Source organism: Elephantulus edwardii, unplaced genomic scaffold, assembly GCF_000299155.1.
Source record: "Elephantulus edwardii isolate Elephantulus edwardi_28Jun2011 unplaced genomic scaffold, EleEdw1.0 scaffold00301, whole genome shotgun sequence".
Classification (NCBI taxonomy): Eukaryota; Metazoa; Chordata; class Mammalia; order Macroscelidea; family Macroscelididae; genus Elephantulus; species Elephantulus edwardii.
In genome coordinates this window covers 2,451,878-2,459,666 of record NW_006400051.1, presented here as the reverse complement: position 1 = coordinate 2,459,666, position 7,789 = coordinate 2,451,878, and the positions used below count along the sequence as shown (strand labels likewise).

The following is a 7,789-nucleotide window of genomic DNA, read 5'->3' as shown; positions in this document are numbered from 1 at the left end:
TGGGTCAGAGCTTCATGGATGTGTCCCGATTCAAGTCCACTCCCACTGTCCACTGCGTCTGCCCACGGCACCTTGGCCAGTCCCAAAGTTCAGAGGTGGTGGGGGGGGCGGTCTCGAGCTTGGTTGTGGGGGGGACCAATGCGATACCTGAAGATGGGGGTCGTGGGTCAGAGCTGCAGCTCCTACCGTCCACTGCGTCTGCGAACGGCACCTTTCCCAGTCCCAAAGTTCAGAGCTGGCGGGGATGGGGGTCGCGAGCCTGGTCGGCGGTGGGTGGGGTGGGGGCAATGCAATACCTGAAGTTGGGGGTCCTGGGTCAGAGCTGTAGGGGTGTGTCCTGATTCAAGTCCACTCCCACCGTCCACTGCGTCTGCGCACCGCACCTTGGCCAGTCCCAAAGTTTAGAGCTGGCGGGGGGGCGGAGGGGGGGTTGGCGATGGGGTGGTGGGTCCCGAGCCGGGTCAGGGGGAGCAATGTGATACCTGAAGATGGTGGTCGTGGGTCTGAGGTGCAGGGGTGTGTCCACCTTTCTTTTTTATACAATTTTGCAGCATCTTCAACTTCCCTAAAAACATGGTGTACCTGATGGGTCAACATATCATGCTTTAAATGCTCTAAGAGGTTAATCATGTCCTCAAAGACCGAGCTTTCCACTGAGGCCAGCTGTCCCAACTGCAATTGACTGAGAGTATTATTCTCTGCAAAGACCTCCAATGCTGCCTGTTGAAGTTGTAGAAAAAAAACTTTGTCAGCCCAGTCTGCTAATACAGTGGAGATGTAGTTAACAGCATTCAGAATCGCACAGTACCGAAAGCCAAGGGAAGCTCTGGTCTCTTCTTTCATCACTTGAGTTAATCGGATCCTAAAATCATCAACCAAGTCCTTCTGCAATTCCAAGAACTGCAGCTTTTGGGAAGCTGTGGGAAGGTTTTATACCTGTCAGTTATAACCAAGAGCAGAGTCATAAAAGTTTCTGCGCAGTCTGGAACTTTCATTTCATCCACATCTGTGATATCCTCATTTCCCATCAATTTAGTTCCATTTAAAGTATATCCTGTTTCCATGTGGCAGTGGGCAACTTTGTCTTTCAGGATGGAACATTTCAGACCTGTTGCTTCTGCTTCACTCTTTTTCCCGTGGAGCAAGAAATAGAATTAAACCTTTTTCCCTTCATATTTATATAACTAATGACCTTACATTTTCTTCTAACTTTTCTTTCATCTTGGGCTGTATTAATGATTTTTTGGTTAATAAACTCCCAGAAAAAAACTTTTTAAAGTACTGAGCTACATTATTGGTGGCTTTATTTTTTTTCCTGATTGAACTTTTAGTTACTATTTTTCATACTTAAAAGTCTAGCTTATGTTGGCATGCTTCCTATACCACAGGGAATCACTGATGTTGCACTAAATTCTGAGGAATTCATTTGAGACAAATTCTCTTGCTTTGTATTTTATACATAAGTTTTTCTAACTGGTGTATCGAACTAAAAGGTTTGATGGTCGTTTTAGCACACTGGGGTTTTTCCTCATTCTTTTGAAATTTTTTTTTTTTTTAAATTTTAATGAACATTTACAGAGCCTTTGGATTTTCATTCATTCATTGTTGCGTTTGTCTTCCTGCCCACCGCTCCCACCAGTTCGCTCTTCTCTTTGAAAAGTAAATGTTCTTTCATTGTTATACAATCCCCCCCCCCAAGTCCACTCCACTATGCAGCCTTTGTTCTGGACTCCTGTCAAGACAATAATACCTAATCACATATCTTTTTAAACAGTTCTCTCCCTCATCTGTTTCAATGCAGTATACATTCTTGAACCCATCTTTCTCAGTCTCCCCCCAACCCTGATGTCAGTCCAGTTCTACAACGGTGGCACTATGCAGTATTTGTCCTTTTGTGACTGAGATATTTCACTCAGCATAATGTCCTCCAGGTTCACCTATTTTGAATATTTCATGAGTTCTTTGTTTTTCAATGCAGCATAATATTCCATTGTGTGAATATACCACAGTTTCTCTATCCATTTGTTTGTTGATGGGCACTTAAGTTGTTTCCAACTCTTGTGAAGAAAGCCTCAATAAACACGGGTGTGCATATTTCCTAAAAAAAAAAAAAGAAAAAGAAAAACAAGGAACTCATGCAATATTATTCAAAATGGGTGACCCTGGAGAACATTATGCTGAGTTAAATATCTCAGTCACAAAAGGACAAATACTGCAGGGTGCCACTGTTGTAGAACGGGACTGACATCAGGATTGGGGTAAGACTGAGAAAAACGGAATAAATTATGTATACTGTATTGAAACAGATGAGGGAGAGAATAATTTAAAAGCAATATATGATAGGGTATTACAGTTATCACAAGAGTCCAGAACTAAGGTTGCATAGTGGAGTGTACTCTGGATAGTGGGAGGGTTGTGGGGGGATTGTGTACCAAAGAAGGAATTTTACTTTTGCTTTTCAAAGAGAGATATGAAATAGGGTGGAAGGTGGGGTGTGGGCTTGGCAGGGAGAAAAGTGCAACAATGAATGAATGGAAATCCAAAATCTCTGCAAATGTTTATTAAAATTAATAAAATAATTTTTTAAAAAAGAATGCAGAAATAAACATGGGTATGAATAAATCTGTTTAAGTGGCAGCTCTGGTTTCTTTAGAATATATTTCCAGTAGTGAAATTGCTAGGTCAAATGATATTTCTACTTCCAACTTTTTGAGAACACGCCATACTGCCTTCCATAGTGGTGGCACCATTTTACACTCCCACTAACAGTGAATAAAGGTTCCAATCTCTCCACAACCTTATTAGCATTTGTTATTTGCTACTCTGTTGAACTTTGCTGTTGTTACTGGGGTGAGATATCTCATAGTGGTTTTGATCTGCATCTCTCTGAGAGCTATGGATGTTGAACATATCTTTATGTATTTGTTTGCCATCTAACAACAAATAACTAAATAGAACTTAAACTTCTTGAGAACAGTGACCATACTTCCAACTACCTTTCCCCAAGATATGGGTGTCACTCATCTGCACACTTCAGTGAACTTGCTTCTCCTGGAAATAAATTTAACCAAGGCTATTAGTGGACCAGGAACATGTGAAAAATACTGTTTTTACATAGAATACTATCTTGAGGCTATTCCTCTGACAGCAGTTTGTTCTTTGATATTTAGCACAACACCAAAAGGAGCTAGTGCAGATGATTCCTGAGTCAGATGAAAGATGAAAACACAGAATAAACACAAAACCCATTTGATGTTGGTTCTAACTAATGGCAACATGTGTATTAGGGAATAATTGTGTTCAATATACTTTTCGATGGCTTCTTTTTTGTCTGATGGACCTATGAGTGGACTTGAACCTCTACCTTTTAGCTACCTTTTAGTTAGCAGCTGCATGTGCCGATAATTTACGCTACCTGGACATTTCTTGTATGCACTATGTCCTTAGATATACTTGTGATAAGTTGTGATATTCTGACAGTGTAGCAGGTATTGTATGGCAGTGATTTCCTACGTACACTTAACATTGAGTACAGCAAATTCTGAAAAGCCCCTCACAGCTATTAGGTATGCAGAGGTTCTCATTGGGATAGACCATTAACTATCATTTATTAACTGCTTTAAATCCTATAAAAGGTGCATCCAAGTATGTCCTTGGCTTCAGCATCAGTAAATTATCCTGCACAGCATTTTGTTCTGCATTACAGTCCCTGATTTGAAGGGGAGATAATTATCACTCAGTCCTTCTCATTTTTATGGAGTTTGCACTTGTTTTCTACACTTTGAGGTATTTTCTGAATTTTCCAAATTATATGGTTTAATTTCCATCAAGATTGCTGTTATAAAAGACTAGAGAAAGGTTTCTAAACAGAAAGAATCAATCTATTATGATTACCTGGGAGGGAAAAGGAGGGAATAGGAAATTAATTGATAGCTGATGAATTCTTATTGGGACAGGTAAAGGAAAATGCAATGTGGAATAAATGGATCAGATACTGTGTGCATTGTCATTAATGTTGTGGAACAGAATGCATGAAATATGGGAGGAAAAATAACTTGAATATACTTTGTAAGCTTTCATCCAAATAAAAATTTAAAAAATAATTGTTTTGTTTATACTATCATCTCCCAAAATCAGTCTTCCAACATGCAACTCTTATACAGTCAGGTTTTTTAAAATAATTTTTATTGTGACTTTTATCAAAAGTTTACAGAAAACTTGGATTTCCATTCATTCATTGCTGCACATTTTCCTCCTTACCCACAGTTCACTTTTCTCTTTAAAGAAATTCATTCAATGTTGCACAACTTACTTCCTTCCCCTCCCCAAGTCCACTTTGCTGTGCAATGCTTCTTATTCTGAACTGTTGTCGTGTAAATAAAGCCTAATCCTATATTCCTTTTTAACAATTCTTTCCCTCATCTGTTCAAATGTAGTGTTCATTATTTATCTCTTTTCTTAGTTTCTCCCAAACTCTCATGTCAGTACTATTTTATAACAGTGGCATTATGCAGTATTTGTCCTTTTGTGACTGATATATTTCACTCAGCATAATGTCCTCTAGGGTCACCCATTTTGTATAATACTTTATGAGTTCTTTCTTTTTCAGGGCTGTGTGATATTCCATTGTGTGAATACACCACAGCTTCTCTATCCATTCATTTGTTGTTGGGTACTGGGGTTGCTTCCATCTCTTTTCTATTGTGAATAATGCAGTACCAAACATGGGTGTGCACATACCTGTTTGGGTGAAATTTCTAGTTTCTTTAGGGTATATTCTAAGTATTGGAATTGCTGGTTCAAATGGTATTTCTATTTCCAAGCTTTTAAGAAAGCATTATACTGCCTTTCAGAGTGGTTACGTCAGTTTACACTCCCATCAACAATGGATAAGAGTTCTAATTTCTCCACAACCTCACCAGCATTTGTTGTTTGCTACTTGGTTGAACTTTGCTGTTGTTATTGAGGTGAGATGATATCTCATAGTTGTTTTGATTTGCATTTCTCTTAGAGCTAGGGATTTTGAAACTTTCTTCGTGTATTTGCTATTTGAATGTCTTCTTTGGTGAAATGTCTGTTCATATCCTGTACCCATTTTGTATGAAGTCAGTTTTGAGCAAAGGACAATTGTGTTTAACACTCAGAACTTCTGGAGGAGACTGATGAAGTTTTTAAATTTTTGTTTCCTTTTTACCACACTTCTCATTTTATACTTCAATTGAAGCACATTTACATCTATTGCTCTTTTTCACTTTATTCTCTTCCTCACTATTTTTTTTAATCTTGCTTCAAAATGAATATGAGATGGTACAAGTTCTCTCTTTCTTCTTTACTCTCTCTCCCCTCCCTCCTACATTCCCTTCTTTCTTTCCTTTGTTGTTGTTGTGTGCCACTGAGTTACCTGTGACTCATAACAACCCTATGCACAACAGCTCTGAAGCCTGCTCTGTGCTAAGCCAATATCATTGACTCTGACACACCTACCCCCATTGCCCCAGTTACTGTCTCAATTCATCTCATCTAAGGCCTTCCTCTCCTGGGCTGTCCCTCTACCCTTTCGAGCATGATGTCCTTCTCCAAATCCCTCCTGGCCATGTGCATAAAGTATGTTTAATGAAGCTTCAAAAGCCTATTCTCCAAGGAGAAACTTGGTTCTACCTTCTCCAAAACAGACTTACTTGTTTTCTTGTCAATCCATGATATGTTCAAGACTCTTCTCCATCACCACAACTCTAAAGCATCAATACTTTTTCTTTTATCTTTAGTCATTGTCCAGCTGTATGATGCATAGCAAGTAATTATGAATATCAAGGCCTGGATCAGATACATCTTAGTCTCTAGACTGACATCATTGGTCTTTAGTACTTTGGAGAGGTCCCTGACAGAAAGTTTTCCCATTACAATTTGTCTTTTGGTTTCAAGAGTGTTTACGGTGGAGATGAGCAAGCTGAAGCTGTTAACAACCTCAATCTCTTTTCCATCTATCATCGTGCTACCTATTGGCCCAATGGTGAGAATCTTTGTTTTCTTGATGTTGAGCTTCAATCCATAATGAAGTCTGTAGTCCTTGAGCTTCTGCAGCAAGTGCTTCAGGTCCTCCTCAGTTTCAGCAAGCAAGGTTGTGTCATCTGCATAACATACGTTGTTGATGAGTGTTCCTCCAATTATTATGCTATATTCTTCCTCATAAATCCCAGCCTATATATATTTGTTGATGTTGTGTGCTTTTGAGTCAAAAACAACTCATAGCTGACCCTCTAGTGGATTTTCAGAGGCTGTAAATCACATTGGGAGAGATTACCATTTTTTTTCTACTGCAAAGCAGCTGGTGGTTTAAAACCACTGCCTTTGGGTTGGCAGTGCAAATCTTTACACATTCTTATCTATCTATCTATCTATCTATCTATCTATCTATCTATCTATCTATCATCTCAAAAACTCATTGCCATCGACTCAGAATTAACTCATAACTGACTTCCAGCAGGTCGTGAAAGGTTATAAATCACTTGGAAGGAGATTACTCTCCTTTCTCTCTTGAATTCTCTGGTAGATTTGAACTGTGAGAGACACATGGCAGTGCAACGTCTTATGAACTATTCTATCAGAGTGCGCCCTCTCTCTTGATATTTGTATGTGTGTATGTACTGTGTGTGTATATATCTCTGTATATAGTGTGTGTAAGTGTATATATACATATACATATACATACACCTATGTATAGTCATATATGCACATGTGTCTATGTATGCAAATGTATATATATATATATATATAAAACTATATATAAAGTTATAGAGTTATATATAGTTATAGAGTGTATATTTATGCTTTTGAGCTGTGGTGTTAAAGAAGATTCCTGAACATCCCATGGACAGCCAAAAGAACAAATGTGTCTTTGACAGGGTACAGTCAGAGTGTTCTTGGGAGGCAAGGATAGTGAGGTGTCACCTTGCATACTTTGGGCATGTTACTGGGAGGGTATTCCTAGGAGAAGGACAAAATGCTAGGAAAGGTGGAGGGTTGGTGAAAGAGAGGAAGGTCCTTGATGGTGGATTGACATGGTGATTGCCACAATGGGCTCTTGTGTGTTAGGAAACGTGAGGATAGCATAGGCTAGAACAAGGTTCAGTTCTTTTGTTCATGGAATCACAATGAATTGTGCTCAACTCTATGACACCTAACTCTATGACATCAACACCTATATTTAGTTGTATATGTACCTGTGTGTGTATCTCTGTAAACTATGTATACACACACGTATACACACATATGCATCCATATATTTGGAACGTGTGCCATATCATATCCTTTTTGTAAAAAAGATGGCAGGAGAAAGAGAACAGAGCAATAAAAGAGCTAGAAGTTTAAACCATACTACAACAAAATGAAAAGTGTTAAAGATGAATAAAAGTCTCAATTTCATCAAGCTTCCTCTTTAGAAATACTGAATATTAACCATAAACATCTTTTTCTCAAAATTAACCTTATACATATAGAGCTTAAGAAAGGTCACTTTAAAAAAAAAAGAAAGGTCACTTTGAAGGTATTTTATGTAATATAGATAGATAGCTAGATAGCTAGATAGATGATAGATGATAGATAGATAGATAGATAGATAGATAGATAGATAGAAAGATAGATAGATAGATAGATACAATAGAGTTGGAACCGACCCATAACTGACCCTCTGGTGGGTTTTCAGAGATAGATTATTGCACTGCACAGGGAGTAGATTGTCCATTCTTCACCTGTGAAGCAGTTGGTGGATTTGAACCCTATGCCTTCAGGA

The 7,789-nt window shown here is 38.6% G+C and overlaps 1 pseudogene; it reads right to left on the bottom strand.

Annotated features, from left to right (window-relative positions):
• Positions 1 to 1,064, bottom strand: part of LOC102849866 — a 38,119-nt pseudogene extending 37,055 nt beyond the window's left edge.
• Positions 1,065 to 7,789: the final 6,725 nt, after the last annotated feature.